Genomic DNA, 17473 nt, shown 5'->3' on the forward strand with positions numbered 1-17473 from the left:
AGAATGATGCTGTAGGAATCCAGAAACTTCACAAGAACATGGAGGACATGCAGACTTAAGACTGAGAATACCCCGCACAGGAACCATATGGCATGAGACAACATCACTAACTGTGGTAGCACTGACTTTGTATGATAAATAACAAGAGTGCAATGCAGCAATGTTGATGGCAACAAATGAAGAAAAAACCTTGAACTGCAGGACCAGGGACAGAAGTTTTAACTAACCACCTACTAGAGAAAGCAGCAGGACTAAATGGAACAAGGGATGACACTTTATTACCTATGCACTTACTTCTGCGAATACCAGTGCAATGGCCCTGCAGACTTTTACAGACACATGTTCCTCTGTCCTCTAACATAGTGCCACAATCATTACATGCTTTTATGTGTCATGCCTTTTCCTCGCACTTTCTGAACACAGCTGAAATGCTGCTCTCTTTCCGGTTTCTCACAAAAATAACAATGTTTTTGCTGACGCTTGTGTAACATTTTTATTGTGGAGCGTTAGTTGGCTGGTGCCTTCATCTTGGAAATGATTGACTTCATTCTCTTTTCTTTACCCATAAACACCCAGAGGCGACAGTTTAATGTTAGATCAGCCTTCCATGTATGTATGATTATAATATTGTTAGCAGTACGATCTAATGTCTCTGGCATATGGTTTACATTTTTATTCATTTATTTATGCATGTGAGCTTTTTAAGTATTTATATGTTTATTGACTGAGAAAGAGGTCTGGGCGTGGGACCATTTTCAGCCAAGACCAGGTGCAGAAGCCCAGCAATTTACAAAGTTAATGTGATTTTCACCACAATGCATAAAAATTAGTCCAAGTAGTAACACAGTTTACCTAAGTATTGAATGTGGGATATAAGTCACTAGTCCAATGGATCTTGTTGGAACTTTTGCCTCCCATGCTTTCCATTGTAAGGGTAAAAGGGGTAAACCCTCTTAGTCTCCATTTCTTATAACTAACACCAAGGTCACCAAGATGCAATGATTTTTAAACCTCCAAAAGCTCAGGCCAGCCAGTAATACTTGATAAAAGGCTCATTATTCAATAATTTTTGTAACTCAGGCAACCAACTTACTCCATTTAAGTATTGCCTCATGTGATCACTGTGTATGATAGGGAGAAGGTTCTCTTATTAATGGACAAGCTCATTAAAACCTGGTGTCTGCAGTTCTGTTCTTGTAGATTGCTCCATAAACTGCGATTGTACAATCATGGATTAGGGCAAAAGCAGGTCTATTCACAGAATATTGGCTGTTTACCGTATTTGGTGATTATAAATTAGTATATATTAGCAGGACGTAGAGGTTTAATACTTGTACTTTTCCCAGTAACTGCCCATTTTTCTTTTTTCTGGTCTTGTCACTCCTCGTTGTTCACCTGAACATAGTTGTTAGTCTGTTACTGGCCTGCCTGTAAGGTATACAAAGTGCAGCTCATTGGTTTCTAATGTTGGCTGCTCATTGGTTTCTAATGTTGGCTGCTCATTGGTTTCTAATGTTGGCTGCTCATTGGTTTCTAATATTGGCCGCTCATTGGTTTCTAATGTTGGCTGCTCGTTGGTTTCTAATGTTGGCTGCTCATTGGTTTCTAATGTTGGCCGCTCATTGGTTTCTAATGTTGCCTGCTCATTGGTTTCTAATGTTGGCTGCTCGTTGGTTTCTAATGTTGGCTGCTCATTGGTTTCTAATGTTGGCCGCTCATTGGTTTCTAATGTTGGCTGCTCATTGGTTTCTAATGTTGGCTGCTCATTGGTTTCTAATGTTGGCTGCTCATTGGTTTCTAATGTTGGCTGCTGATTGGTTTCTAATGTTGGCTGCTCATTGGTTTCTGGTTTCTAATGTTGGCCACTCATTGGTTTCTAATGTTGGCTGCTCATTGGTTTCTAATGTTGGCTGCTCATTGGTTTCTAATGTTGGCTGCTCATTGGTTTCTAATGTTGGCTGCTCATTGGTTTCTAATGTTGGCTGCTCATTGATTTCTAATGTTGGCCGCTCATTGGTTCCTAAGGTTGGCTGCTCTTTGGTTTCTAATGTTGGCTGCTCATTGGTTTCTAATGTTGGCTGCTCATTGGTTTCTAATGTTGGCTGCTCATTGGTTTCTAATGTTGGCTGCTCATTGGTTTCTAATGTTGGCTGCTCATTGGTTTCTAATGTTGGCTGCTCATTGGTTTCTAATGTTGGCTGCTCATTGGTTTCTAATGTTGGCTGCTCGTTGGTTTCTAATGTTGGCTGCTCATTGGTTTCTAATGTTGGCTGCTCATTGGTTTCTAATGTTGGCTGCTCATTGGTTTCTAATGTTGGCTGCTCATTGGTTTCTAATGTTGGCTGCTCATTGGTTTCTAATGTTGGCCGCTCATTGGTTTCTAATGTTGGCTGCTCATTGGTTTCTAATGTTGGCCGCTCATTGGTTTCTAATGTTGGCTGCTCATTGGTTTCTAATGTTGGCTGCTCATTGGTTTCTAATGTTGGCTGCTCATTGGTTTCTAATGTTGGCCGCTCATTGGTTTCTAATGTTGGCTGCTCATTGGTTTCTAATGTTGGCCGCTCATTGGTTTCTAATGTTGGCTGCTCATTGGTTTCTAATGTTGGCTGCTCATTGGTTTCTAATGTTGGCTGCTCATTGGTTTCTAATGTTGGCTGCTCATTGGTTTCTAATGTTGGCTGCTCATTGGTTTCTAATGTTGGCCGCTCATTGGTTTCTAATGTTGGCCGCTCATTGGTTTCTAATGTTGGCTGCTCATTGGTTTCTAATGTTGGCTGCTCATTGGTTTCTAATGTTGGCTGCTCATTGGTTTCTAATGTTGGCTGCTCATTGGTTTCTAATGTTGGCTGCTCGTTGGTTTCTACTGTTGGCTGCTCATTGGTTTCTAATGTTGGCTGCTCATTGGTTTCTAATGTTGGCTGCTCATTGGTTTCTAATGTTGGCTGCTCATTGGTTTCTAATGTTGGCTGCTCATTGGTTTCTAATGTTGGCTGCTGATTGGTTTCTAATGTTGGCTGCTCATTGGTTTCTAATGTTGGCTGCTCATTGGTTTCTAATGTTGGCTGCTCATTGGTTTCTAATGTTGGCTGCTCATTGGTTTCTAATGTTGGCTGCTCATTGGTTTCTAATGTTGGCTGCTGATTGGTTTCTAATGTTGGCTGCTCATTGGTTTCTAATGTTGGCTGCTCATTGGTTTCTAATGTTGGCCGCTCATTGGTTTCTAATGTTGGCCGCTCATTGGTTTCTAATGTTGGCTGCTCATTGGTTTCTAATGTTGGCTGCTCATTGGTTTCTAATGTTGGCTGCTCATTGGTTTCTAATGTTGGCTGCTCATTGGTTTCTAATGTTGGCCACTCATTGGTTTCTAAAGTTGGCCGCTCATTGGTTTCTAATGTTGGCTGCTCATTGGTTTCTAATGTTGGCTGCTCATTGGTTTCTAATGTTGGCTGCTCATTGGTTTCTAATGTTGGCTGCTCATTGGTTTCTAATGTTGGCTGCTCATTGGTTTCTAATGTTGGCTGCTTATTGGTTTCTAATGTTGGCTGCTCATTGGTTTCTAATGTTGGCTGCTCATTGGTTTCTAATGTTGGCCGCTCATTGGTTTCTAATGTTGGCTGCTCATTGCTTTCTAATGTTGGCTGCTCATTGGTTTCTAATGTTGGCTGCTCATTGGTTTCTAATGTTGGCTGCTCATTGGTTTCTAATGTTGGCTGCTCGTTGGTTTCTAATGTTGGCTGCTCATTGGATTCTAATGTTGGCTGCTCATTGGTTTCTAATGTTGGCTGCTCATTGGTTTCTAATGTTGGCTGCTCATTGGTTTCTAATGTTGGCTGCTCATTGGTTTCTAATGTTGGCCGCTCATTGGTTTCTAATGTTGGCTGCTCATTGGTTTCTAATGTTGGCTGCTCATTGGTTTCTAATGTTGGCTGCTCATTGGTTTCTAATGTTGGCGCTCATTGGTTTCTAATGTTGGCTGCTCATTGGTTTCTAATGTTGGCGCTCATTGGTTTCTAATGTTGGCGCTCATTGGTTTCTAATGTTGGCTGCTCATTGGTTTCTAATGTTGGCTGCTCATTGGTTTCTAATGTTGGCTGCTCATTGGTTTCTAATGTTGGCTGCTCATTGGTTTCTAATGTTGGCTGCTCATTGGTTTCTAATGTTGGCTGCTCATTGGTTTCTAATGTTGGCTGCTCGTTGGTTTCTAATGTTGGCTGCTCATTGGTTTCTAATGTCGGTTGCTCATTGGTTTCTAATGTTGGCTGCTCATTGGTTTCTAATGTTGGCCGCTCATTGGTTTCTAATGTTGGCTGCTCATTGGTTTCTAATGTTGGCTGCTCATTGGTTTCTAATGTTGGCTGCTCATTGGTTTCTAATGTTGGCCGCTCATTGGTTTCTAATGTTGGCGTCTCATTGGTTTCTAATGTTGGCTGCTCATTGGTTTCTAATGTTGGCTGCTGATTGGTTTCTAATGTTGGCTGCTCATTGGTTTCTAATGTTGGCTGCTCATTGGTTTCTAATGTTGGCTGCTCATTGGTTTCTAATGTTGGCCGCTCATTGGTTTCTAATGTTGGCTGCTCATTGGTTTCTAATGTTGGCCGCTCATTGGTTTCTAATGTTGGCCGCTCATTGGTTTCTAATGTTGGCCGCTCATTGGTTTCTAATGTTGGCCGCTCATTGGTTTTTAATGTTGGCCGCTCATTGGTTTCTAATGTTGGCTGCTCATTGGTTTCTAATGTTGGCCGCTCATTGGTTTCTAATGTTGGCCGCTCATTGGTTTCTAATGTTGGCCGCTCATTGGTTTCTATTGTTGGCCGCTCATTGGTTTCTAATGTTGGCTGCTCATTGGTTTCTAATGTTGGCTGCTCATTGGTTTCTAATGTTGGCTGCTCATTGGTTTCTAATGCTGGTTGCTCATTGGTTTCTAATGTTGGCCACTCATTGGTTTCTAATGTTGGCTGCTCATTGGTTTCTAATGTTGGTTGCTCATTGGTTTCTAATGTTGGCCGCTCATTGGTTTCTAATGTTGGCTGCTCATTGGTTTCTAATGTTGGCCGCTCATTGGTTTCTAATGTTGGCTGCTCATTGGTTTCTAATGTTGGCTGCTCATTGGTTTCTAATGTTGGCCGCTCATTGGTTTCTAATGTTGGCCGCTCATTGGTTTTGAATGTTGGCCTCTCATTGGTTTCTAATGTTGACTGCTCGTTGGTTTCTAATGTTGGCTGCTCGTTGGTTTCTAATGTTGGCTGCTCATTGGTTTCTAATGTCGGCTGCTCATTGGTTTCTAATGTTGGCTGCTCATTGGTTTCTAATGTTGGCTGCTCATTGGTTTCTAATGTTGGCCGCTCATTGGTTTCTAATGTTGGCTGCTCATTGGATTCTAATGTTGGCTGCTCATTGGTTTCTAATGTTGGCTGCTCATTGGTTTCTAATGTTGGCCGCTCACTGGTTTCTAATGTTGGCCGCTCATTGGTTTCTAATGTTGGCCGCTCATTGGTTTCTAATGTTAGCTGCTCATTGGTTTCTAATGTTGGCAGCTCGTTGGTTTCTAATGTTGGCTGCTCATTGGTTTCTAATGTTGGCCGCTCATTTGGTTTCTAATGTTGGCCGCTCATTGGTTTCTAATATTGGCCGCTCATTGGTTTCTAATGTTGGCCGCTCATTGGTTTCTAATGTTGGCCGCTCATTGGTTTCTAATGTTGGCTGCTCATTGGATTCTAATGTTGGCTGCTCATTGGATTCTAATGTTGGCTGCTCATTGGTTTCTAATGTTGGCTGCTCATTGGTTTCTAATGTTGGCCGCTCATTGGTTTCTAATGTTTGCCGCTCATTGGTTTCTAATGTTGGCCGCTCATTGGTTTCTAATGTTGGCTGCTCATTGGTTTCTAATGTAGGCCGCTCATTGGTTTCTAATGTTGGCTGCTCATTGGTTTCTAATGTTGGCTTCTCATTGGTTTCTAATGTTGGCTGCTCATTGGTTTCTAATGTTGGCTGCACATTGGTTTCTAATGTTGGCTGCTCATTGGTTTCTAATGTTGGCTGCTCATTGGTTTCTAATGTTGGCCGCTCATTGGTTTCTAATGTTGGCCGCTCATTGGTTTCTAATGTTTGCTGCTCATTGGTTTCTAATATTGGCTGCTCATTGGTTTTTAATGTTGGCTGCTTATTGGTTTCTAATGTTGGCTGCTCATTGGTTTCTAATGTTGGCTGCACGTTGGTTTCTAATGTTGGCTGCACGTTGGTTTCTAATGTTGGCCGCTCATTGGTTTCTAATGTTGGCCGCTTATTGGTTTCTAATGTTGGCTGCTCATTGGTTTCTAATGTTGGCTGCTCGTTGGTTTCTGATGTTGGCCGCTCGTTGGTTTCTAATGTTGGCTGCTCTTTTTTTTTTCTAATGTTGGCCGCTCATTGGTTTCTAATGTTAGCTGCTCATTGGTTTTTAATGTTGGCTACTCGTTGTTTTCTAATGTTGGCTGCTCATTGGTTTCTAATGTTGGCCGCTCATTGGTTTCTAATGTTTTCTGCTCATTGGTTTCTAATGTTGGCCGCTTATTGGTTTCTAATGTTGGCCGCTCATTGGTTTCTAATGTTGGCTGCTCATTGGTTTCTAATGTTGGCTGCTCATTGGTTTCTAATGTTGGCCGCTCATTGGTTTCTAATGTTGGCATCTCTTTGGTTTCTAATGTTGGCTGCTCATTGGTTTCTAATGTTGGCTGCTGATTGGTTTCTAATGTTGGCTGCTCATTGGTTTCTAATGTTGGCCGCTCGTTGGTTCCTAATGGCAGCTCACTGATGATTCTTTTCATTTTATACAAAAAATATTCTTACATAGTATGAGCTGTGTTTTAACTTTTAGGAGTTTTTCTCCTCAGACCTCCATCAGAAATAGGTCTGGCTTAGTTAAACCACCCAGATATCAAAATCTAAATAAATATTTATTGAAAATGTCCACACTAATTAAACTTGTGCAGTATTAATACTGTTCGACTTCAAATTTATTAAGGTACTGATAAGTTCCAAAATTGCATTTGCATAGGAAAAAACAATTAAAATAGTAGACAGAGATAAAACACAGAGAAAGCAGGAGTTCAAATATGAAAAACTATGGAGCCAATTTAAATACCACAAAAGCATTTGTTTCTGCTCATAAAAATAAGAAGACATAGTGATTAATGCAAAATAATCCAAATATGGTTATTAATAATTAGCAAAACTAAAATAAACCAAGGTTTAAAATCGAAACATTTAATCTGCTATGTTCCTTCTAAAATACAATTCAAATAGGTAGGCCCTAAAGAATCTGCATAAACTGGCCAGCTCAGCACATTTCTGCAGCTGTAACAGTCACTCGTTCTGCAGAGCACGAATAACAGAAGAAGGTACAACAGTTGGGATGCATCAGTGAATTACTACAAAGGTTTAAGGTCTGAATTTTCACAAGGCAACTGGAAGAAATGTAGAAATAAAAGTTGCAATGTTTTTATCTCTTAGAAAACTCATTAATATTTGCTTCTCAGGTAGGCACTAAGCAGAATTTTTTTCAGATCAGTAATTTGATCTCTAAGTTACTCACTGATATTGAGATTAATGTTTTACCAAAACGTTTAACATTTGCACAGAGCAAAAAAGCTGCCGTAGTGGGCACACTTTTCATTAAGACTGAGAATATATATATATATATATATATATATATATATATATATATATATATATATATATATATATATATTCTAACAGAGATGCGGAACAAAATATCAGCATGTTTTTAGAAAGTCTAGTGATTTTAATACCCCCTTACATGCATTGCATTTATTTCAAAAATTGTTTGAAAATGACATAGGGAATATTTTGGCTGCCAAAGTGAAAGTGTGTTATTTAATCTGAGCAAAAATGACAGAGAAACACTTTTTTACACTAACTTAAGATAAAATAGAATTATTGCAGCTGAAAATGGGGAGGGGGTGTTCATAGTGGATGCTGATACTTATAACAAGATAGTTAGTTTTATAAACCTGATATATAGAATTATAGAGCACTGGACATGATATTAGTCAGGGAGGCTTATGAGTATATTCATGTTTTACCAACAGAACAAATAAAAAGAAATAAAAGTCGTACAGAAACATGGATGAGAAACATCAAATGCAAGCACATCAAAATTCAGAGCTTATTAATGGAAAGTAAGCACTTTCGCAATTGTAACATTGCTTCATCAGACATCACACCGAAAGACACAAAAATGGTCTAAATAGTATAATAATTAACAATAATTACTCAATTAATTAATTTACTAAAAAAGAAAGTACATAAAACCATAAAGTAAGCCAATACAGTTTACTTAAAAAAGTACATAAGACCATGAAGTGAGCCAGTACAGAGATTCACCTCTTAAGCTTCCTAGACTTTAAGACAGTCTTTAAGGAAATTAAATCATTTAACCCATGGCCCCTATGTGCAGCAAGTCTAAAAATCCAACGTATTGCAACCCTTTGGGTCTCATTGACCAAATTCCCCATCCTAACGCTCTCATGTACCACTTCCAAAACCTGAAATACAAAACTATGTTCATCACCTTCATTTTTAATGTTTCGCTAATGCACTATATTCTAAGCCTGTAGTGATCCCTTACATGTTTTTTAATTGCCTTTAAGTTTTGCCCACATAAAAAGCAACACATTTTTTGCAGTGGGCAAGATAAACCCAATTCTTGGTATTACAGCCTGCTACTGCTCTCAAATACAAAACCTGGTCATCGTCAGAATGTTTAAACATCAGTGATTCATCTATATAAATGCAAAAGGAGCAAGCACTGCATTTCTTAGTACCAACCGATATATCATTAGTGTCTGTTCTACGCTCCCGTGGATAACATAAACTCTGTTTCAAAGTTTTCTTATTTTTATGGCAGAATCTAGGGTTATGAACGACAATTCCTTCTCTCTTCCTTCAAAACTTTACTTCACTCCCACCTAACATCCCACTGGGAATGCTCCTGTTCCCATTCTAAAGTCCCCCAACTTAAGCTATACTCCAAGAGCTAATACATCTATAAATATCCTCCTATTGTTTTTAACTCTGTTAAGCAACTGATGGAATTAACAAACTTTGTATATAACTTTGTCTTTTTTAAAGATTTCTCTTTTTTGCATTTTACTAATGCCATTTACCCATATTGCTGTACTTTCTGTTCTTATAACTTACTTCTATTAAGTAATTTGTATTTTTTTTTTTTTATTGATGGAGCTTTTCTCTCCAGGACTCCATTGAAAATGTGCTCCTCGTGGCCCAATGGAACATCCTGGCAAACAAACTGCAAATAAATAAATAAATAAAATTCCTGCAATCCTTTCATCTACCTGTAAAATACACTAATTTCATTTTATTATATCCTTTATCATATTTGCATCACTACTATAAGTCAAAGTGGTTGGGAGACCATTATTCCTCCTATATTCCTGCTACATTGATTAGTACTAGGAGAAGAAAAGTAGGGCTTTGCCTTAGTGGATCTATTCCTGATTACCAATGATCAGGCCCCCTCAATCTCAGCTCTCTCATGCCCCCTAGTTAGAAAATCCAATTTCATTCATTCCAGCTCACTCTCAAACTCACAGGTTTCCAAGTGCGATATCTGTGTCACACTGGGGACCACCCCTTCGCCACACTGGGGACCGCATGCTGAGGATGCATGCTACCTCTATGTAATTACGACAGACAATAACACTCCTTCCTGAGTAACCTCGTGGACAACTGACGACTCAACCCCCCTAATAATCTCTACAGCCAGGAAATCAATCCTGGAGGCAGAATGTTTAGTTGATGATGGCCGAATGAGAGTCTACTAATATATTCAGTTTGGTGGGACAGGACATTTGTTTTTATCGTCGATTTGTTGACGATCTCTTCCTGTTATGGAAGAGTAATGAAGAGTCACTTAATTGTTTTATTGCACAGCTTAATAATAGTGGTAGTAGTTTTCTAAAATTTTACACTAAATATTCTGCTTCCAGATATATACGCAACCCAAAGTCACAAAGAAATGTGAAAAAGGCAGGACACAGTCATCATCACTTGTACGGGGGGGGGGTGAGAACGGGAGGTCAAGCCTGACACCAAATAAGTGAGTGTGTGGAAGTAAAAAAAAAAATATTCCTTAAGTATCTAATATGCAGAGCCAGTTGCAAGATATGTTTAGCAGTCAATAGTATTGCTTAAATAAGTAGAGTGCATGCGAGTGGGTATGTGTGTATGTGTGTGTGTGTGTGTGTGTGTGTGTGTGTGTGTGTGTGTGTGTGTGTGTGTGTGTGTGTGTGTGTGTGGTGGTATGGGCAAGTATTTGTTGAATTTGTTTGTATTTATATAAACATACTCAAGCACTGTGCTAGCACTATGTCCTGACATCTTAATCAATTTAGCGTTGTCACCCCTGAACGCAAGAAACACCATTGCCAGGATATGCACCACTATCTCCATGGCCCTGTCTAGATGTTGAGATGCTACTTGAACATGAGTGATGTCTGCTGGATGACCTCTCATCACAACTGCATCCAAGATCACAACCACATGGTATACCAAGTCTGGATGTGGACAGCATGGGCACTGACTGAGCAGTGGATGTAGTGCCACTATAGGAGCAGGGTCTTGCATGGCCAAATCAGCTACCACTACACAATGTAGTGAATCTATAGCCATATGGATGTTGACTCTCCACCAGCAGACATTCCATTACTCTCATACTAGGCGACTTCAGCTTCCCCTCCATTAACTGGGAAAAATACTCGTGTACTAATACACTTGCCCAACGTTTCCTGGAATTCATTAATTCCAATGCCCTGGACCAGCTCGTTCTTATCCCCACTAGAGGTAGCAACATCCTTGACCTGGGCATTGCTAACATGGGCGACCATTGCTCTACACCAGTAGTCATCTCCTCCCTGGTTAGATCCGACCACAGACTAATCACCTTAGAAGTCCACATCCCCCCCCCCCCCCCGCAAAGGTAACCACCATAAAAAATTTCTCCAAAGCTAACTTTGGGCTCCTAAAAACAGAGGTGGCTATCATCATGGCAACTATGCAAATGGAGAATAGTTGCATGACCTCAGAATCATACACCAATGCACTGCACGAACATGTACACAAATGCATGGATCTCACCATTCCAATAGACCCAAAACGCTCTCCACAAAAAAAGGAAGCCAATCTGGTGGTCTCCTGCCATAAACAAACTCTACAACTGCAGGAGGAAACTGATGCAGAATCAGGTAAAGTCCCAACACTGGAAAAACTCCCTTATCAGCCTCAACAAAAAGATGAGATCCCTCATCAAATTCTCTAAAGCTAGCTATGAAAACAGATTTGCAGCAGATAGTAAAAACAACCACAAAGCCTTCTATAGTTATGTAAAGAATCTCCACGGCAATACCTAGATGTGCTCTAAGCTACTGAACAATGGTACCTACTATACCGAGCCAACAGATATTGCCAATATACTGGCTGACAGATTCAGTGCCAACTTTGCCCCCCCTCCAAAGGACCAATCGCAATACCAGTAGATTACCAAGCACCCAGTATTACTGCTGCACAGGTTAAAGCAGCACTGTCCAAGGCCAAGAATACAGCTTCTATGGGACCTGACAATATCCCTGGCTGCATTCTATATGAGCTACAGAGTGAACTGGCACCGCATCTGTGTGCCCTGTTTAATCACACCCTCACCTCAGGCTTTGTCCCTACCAATGGTGCACTGCTGCAGTCATCCCTCTCCACAAAGGAGGAGTGACTGCAGACCCTGGGAACTATTGCCCATTAGCCTAATGAGTCTTATATGCAAAGCTATGGAACGCATCATTGTGGACCTAATAAACAAGGATATAGGGAATCTCCAAACTCTCAATCCCACACAGTTTGGTTTTGCGAAGGATATATCATGCCTGCTCAACTTGGTTGACTTCTTTGAGTCAGTCACCAGAGCTGTGGATGAAGACAAGGTGGTTCATGCAGCCTACCTTGATCTGGCCAAGGCCTTTGATACCATTCCCAACTCAGGAATCATAGAAAAACTCACTAAGTTAGGCATCAACCCCTATATCACTAGGTGAGTTGCAAACTGGCTCACAGATAGAACCCACAGTATGAAAGTAGCTGACTTCAAGTCAGACCGCAGACCAGTCACAAGTGGAGTCCCACAGGGTTTGGTCCTGGGTCCTCTCCTGTTTGGTATCCACTTCTCTGAAGTTCAGGCCAACATGACGGGACTCTGGCTGACAAAGTTCGCAGACAATAGCAAGTTAGAAGCTATTATTAACTCCCCAAGTGATGTTGACATCCTACAGAAAGGCCTCACTGAGACAAACAACTGGTGTCAGAACCATTACCTTAAGCTCAATGCCAAAAAATGTGTCGTCACAAAGCCTGAGGTGAGGCTGTGATTGATCAGGTCACACAGGTGAGGTGCCAGTTCACTCTCTAGTTCATGTAGAACACAGCCAGAGATATTGTCAGGTCCCATATAAGCTACATTCTTGGCCTTGGACAGTGCTGTTTTAACCTGTGCAGCAGTAATACTGGGTGCCTGGCAATCTACTGGTATTGTGATTGGTCCTTTGGGAGGGAGCTAGGGGTAATGTTGGCACTGAATTTGTTGGCCAGTATATTGGCAATATCTGTTGGCTCAGTATAGGAGGTACCATTGTGCAGCAGCTCAGAGCAAATCTGTGTATTGCCATGGAGATTCTTTAAATAACTATAGAAGGCCTTCTGGTTGTCTTTACTATGTACTACAATTCTGTTTTCATAGCTAGCGTTAGAGGATTTGATGAGGGATCTCAACTTTTAGTTGAGGCTGATTAGGGTTTTTTTCCAGTCTTGGAACTTTACCTTATTCTGCATCAGTTTCCTCCTTCTGTTGCAGAATGGCAGGAGACCATCAAATTGGCTTCCTTTTTTTGGAGGAGACCATCTTGGTTCTATTGAATATAGCGATATCCATGCCTTTGTTTACATATTCGTACAGTGTATTGGTGTATGATTTGGTGGTCATGCAACTATTTCCAATTGCATGAGTGCCGTGAAGTTAGCCACCTCTATTTTTAGGAGCCCAAAGTTAGCTTTGGAGAAGTTTTTCATGGTGGTTACCTTTGCGGGGGTGGGTGGGAGGGATGTGGATTTCCAAGGTGATTATTTTGTGGTCAGATCTAACCAGGGAGGAGTTGACTATTGATGTAGAGTAATAGTCGCCCATGTTAGTAATGACCAGGTCAAGGATGTTGCTACCTCTAGTGGGGGTAAGAATGAGCTGGTCCAGGGCATTGGAATTAATGAATTCCAGGAAACGTTGGGCAAGTGTATTGGTGCATGAGTAGTTTTCCCAGTTAATGTGTAAGCATACTGACTGTGTCCAAAACAGGGGAAAGAGATGATGGAGACACAACCTGTTAAACTGACCCTCTAGAGGGAAAGATGGAGGTCGGAGAAGGGCAAAATTAGAGCCAAATTTATCCGGCAGTAGGTTTGCTATATCTGCAGCCTCAGTGTAGGTAACATCATTCAGAATCAGTTCATCACATTGTGGTTTTGAGATTATGAACATAACTAAAAAATGCCTTGTGATGGCCTTTGGCTTGGATAGATATTTTAGAATCAGACTTGGCTTTGATGGTTTTTATTGAGATCCTGAGTTGTTTGTTTATTTCAGTGACAACGGCGCTAACATTTTGGGAATAACTCTTCTTACTTTTGGTCACTTTTTCTTGTATTATAAAGCTTGTTGATGTTATGGTTCTATCATGTGTTTCTTTTTTTTGGGGGGGTGCCCTGCAATTATTCCTATAGGGTATGCACACTGGTGTAGTTTGGTGGTTTACATTTTTCATATTCAGTGGAGTTAACTGGGTTTGGCGAGAATTTGAAGCTTGCCAATGCATCACTTAGGAGCAGGTAGCTTGCCTTAAAGCAATTTCTAAAGATACCATGGGTGGACGGGATTCATAGTCAGACCTAACAAGTGATGAAGATATGCAAGGGATGGTGCAAGATGCTCCCACATCAGCAAGAACAAGATCCAATATGTTATTCCCCTAGTGGTTGTCTGACTAATTGCCCCAGGGCATTTGTCCAGGCATCTTTGTGCTTGTGCACTAGTGGTGGTGTATGTTTTCCCATCTATAGCTAGATAATTTAGATCACCTAAGAAAATAGGATTGGGTTTAATACTGTGTGATTCTACTTCCTGTAAACAGGCATTGTTGCTTTCTTTTGTCATAGTGGGAGCTCTATAACTAGCTGATGTATGGTATGGGAACCATTTTGATGATTATTTAGGCATGATGAAGCTTCAATACATCATGTTGCTTTTCCAGCTTTGATGCAAGTCTCTTCTGTATGTAGATTGAGACACCTCCACCTTTTTTCCCCTCCTGCACAGTAGTTGGTCTAAACATGTATAAGGCATTATAGCCCTGCACAGCTGGAGTGCTCTCTGCTATTTTAAACCATGTCTCAGTCACTACACAGACATCAATGTACTCCAGGGTGAGTATGGTTTGCAGGGAGTAGAGTTTCTTGTTCAGGTTGCTAGCATTGACCAGTAAAACTTTCATGTTTTCCTTTGCTTGTTTCATTATGTTGGTAGGTTTATCACGTTGGCATTGCCTAAAAAAGGCACTATGAAGACGGCAATGTCTTAGCCAATAATCAGAACCCTAGAGAGGACAGATAGGTTCATAGGTTCATAGGTGTTTACTAGGCTAATAACCACAAGGGTCTTTTTAAGCCTAGCCATGCATTCAAAATCTCTGACAAGTTCTGATACCCTTGATAAGTGTACGCAGGGCTTAGGAGATGAAACATTTACAATCTAGGGCCTGGGAGACAGGTTGGCTGTGTCCATTAGAGACACAGGTGCCAAACCAGGGATGAATTTCCTGTTCCCGATCCTATTGTCTGGGTTGCACTTGAATTGGGTTAGGGAGTAACTCTGCTTCACATGGATGAGGACCTGTTCCAGAGATGGGGTAATCTCTGGGATATATACCTGTCTCTCCAACAGGTCCTATTTATATCACAGGCAAGGTTCAAGCCCTTAGAATGGGTAATTCTGGTGTTGGTCGTCTTGCCGATATGCAGGATGTCCATCAGAGTGTGGTCTGACAATGCTCTGTAGGCATAGATCTCCCCTCAAAAACCTGTAGAAGACAGCATACAGGGACAGAGTCTTGAGGTGGTTTGCATAGGACATTTTACTTAAGCCCTGTGTTCTTTTAGTGAGGAACTTCTGTGGATGGTCCAGTTGTTGGATATGCCTGGTTAGGTACATACCAAAGGAGGCATTGTACTCAGTGATAGGTCTGATGAATGCTGAATACAGTGGAACAATGACTTCCTTGGATTTAGATGCCATACCTTTGTTTATAAGTTGCGCAACATAGAATGATTTCCTCACCATTGTAGATACCTGATGGTCAAAGGCTAGATTACTATCTATGTGTGTCCCTAATTCCCTGACTACTGGGTCAACTTTAAGGGGTGTGTTGTCAATATGATACTTACTAGGGGTGAATGACTTCCGAAAGGATACTATTATGCAGATGCAGGCCATCCTTGGCTAATCATCACGGTCTGTCGATCATATCCTCCCAGGCTGACAAATATCTGGCCACCAAAATCTAAGACAATTATTGAAGTCAGTCAGCTTTTCCTCATATCTTGGCATCATCCTTGGACAAGGTGGAGTGTTGCTCAATTCTAGGCTCATACCTGCCTGGGACACATAGTTGGAGGGTTCTTTCATGTCTCTCTTCATATAATCTAGAGAGGTACACCTCAAGTCATTGATACAGGCATGAAGCAGGACAGAGTCGTACTGGACTTGAGTGGATACATGATCTGACAGATCCTGGCACCAGGCAAACAACTAACCATCACTCTTTCCTTACTCAGCCTGGTAAGAGGGACATCTGTATATCTTACAATAGAGTCACCTATAACAAGAATCTTTGGCTGGGTCAATACATGCCTTGAGGGCTTAGCATCTGTGACTTTGGGACTCCTACTGCTAGGTGGAGAAGCAGGCTTAGTATGCTGAGTGTGCTTTGTGCCTGTGTTATGTTCTGGAGGTCTTTGAAGTTTACGCAAGTTAATCTTTAGAACCTCAGGATATGATGGATTGTGTGTGTTGTGATGGCCTTGGAGAGTTGTAATATGTGGTGTACATGTCTGAGTGTACTGTGTGTGAGATTTTTGCCTCCAACGATATCACATATGTAGATCTCTCACACACTACATTATACTATTTGAGTAATAGATGATCATTAGACAGAACGAGAACATTCATACACTGTCTCAAGATACCCATCTCAGTCAAACTGGCTATTGAAGTTGTAGGGAAGTGCTGGTCCAGGACACCAACAAGAATTTCTTTGGGGCATACTGTTTGGGGTTCAATTTTAGAATAATGGTCTGGTGGACTTTTACTGAATATTTAACTTTCAATACAAAGCAACTAGCCTGGAAAGCTTCTTCTACCACCAACAAGAACCATTAAACTAATTACAGTAAAACTCAATAATTTGCTACTAAAATCAATGCAAACATTATGTCGGTACTCTCAGTATTAATCAGTGCAAACATCTGTACTCTAAGCATTAATCAGTGCAAACAGTATCTGTACTCTCAGTATTAATCAGTGCAAACAGTATCTGTACTCTCAGTATTAATCAGTGCAAACAGTACCTGCACTCTCAGTATTAATCAGTTTTATCAAAGGCCTTTTAGCCTGGTGAATAGTTTAAGGGGAAAGACTTTGCAAAATGATAGTTTTTTGTTTATTGTCAACAGGCAGTAAACAAAGGGAGAGAGAGAGGGGGGATTATGTTGTCAAATCGTCATAACGGGGTTGAAAAACACAACTACAATAGGGTGGGTGTGAGGGGAAAACAAGTAGACCCTTAATTCTGAGCTGACTGGTCTGGAACTGCTCCATTGCAAAGAGAAGTCCTGAACTAGCCTGACATGTACTCAGTGCTAAAAATGAAACCAGGGCTTAACTACAACAGTTAGATTACTTAAAACAGCAAAAATGCAGTGCAACTATGTAGTGGAATCACTAATACAGACTTAAAGACCTTAGCTAAAAGAGAAGCAGGTTGTAAAAATGAATGTAAAAGCAGATCAAAAATGAAAACGTATCTATCTGTCTGTCTCTGTGTAGTAGAACAAATGCAATGCATTTCCTCTGGTTTGTTCAATGGTAGCTTGGTAGGATGACACCCCCTGTAGCCACACAGTCACAGGGAATTGCAGCTGCCCAACATCTGGCCACCATAATTATGTCACTGGTCATATGTTTTATTTTGAAATATGTATGCCCATGGTCTCCAACTGCATTAATGTAATTTACCACCTGCTTCCAGGTATGGTCACCACCCCTGCTTCTCTCTAATAGGAATGACCCATGACAATGTAAGGCTTGAATGGT

Source organism: Protopterus annectens, chromosome 2.part1 (genome assembly GCF_019279795.1).
Source record: "Protopterus annectens isolate FY-2018-M chromosome 2.part1, PAN1.0, whole genome shotgun sequence".
Classification (NCBI taxonomy): Eukaryota; Metazoa; Chordata; order Ceratodontiformes; family Protopteridae; genus Protopterus; species Protopterus annectens.